The 423-nt window shown below is 40.0% G+C and overlaps 1 non-coding gene across 1 annotated transcript in view; it reads left to right on the plus strand.

The window, feature by feature from the left end:
- Positions 1–220: 220 nt before the first annotated feature.
- LOC143350946 (small subunit ribosomal RNA) overlaps positions 221–423 on the plus strand; it is a 1,933-nt gene continuing 1,730 nt past the window's right edge. Inside the window, exon 1 of the ribosomal RNA XR_013081366.1 lies at positions 221–423. This exon is cut by the window's right edge and continues 1,730 nt beyond it. This is a non-coding gene — a ribosomal RNA (small subunit ribosomal RNA).

Genomic DNA, 423 nt, shown 5'->3' on the forward strand with positions numbered 1-423 from the left:
AAGAAACTAAACGAAGGAGAGGGTTTTTGGTGGTACCCTCTCTATACATATATAATATTATAACACAAGAGAGGAAGAGGTGGCTCTCAAGTCTTTCGAACGAAAGACTAAAATTTGATGTTGAAAGAAGGAGTTTTTTATGTGTCGTCGTCCGTTCTCCTTCAGAGTCGGCGACGAAGAATAAAATTGAGAGAATATTACAAAAGAACTTTACTCAAGTTCCCTGGTTGATCCTGCCAGTAGTCATATGCTTGTCTCAAAGATTAAGCCATGCATGTCTCAGTACACGCCGTATTAAGGTGAAACCGCGAATGGCTCATTAAATCAGTTATGGTTCCTTTGATCGTACCCACATTTACTTGGATAACTGTGGTAATTCTAGAGCTAATACATGCAAAACAGAGTTCGTCCCAGTGATGGGAG

Source organism: Colletes latitarsis, unplaced genomic scaffold, assembly GCF_051014445.1.
Source record: "Colletes latitarsis isolate SP2378_abdomen unplaced genomic scaffold, iyColLati1 scaffold0047, whole genome shotgun sequence".
NCBI lineage: Eukaryota > Metazoa > Arthropoda > Insecta > Hymenoptera > Colletidae > Colletes > Colletes latitarsis.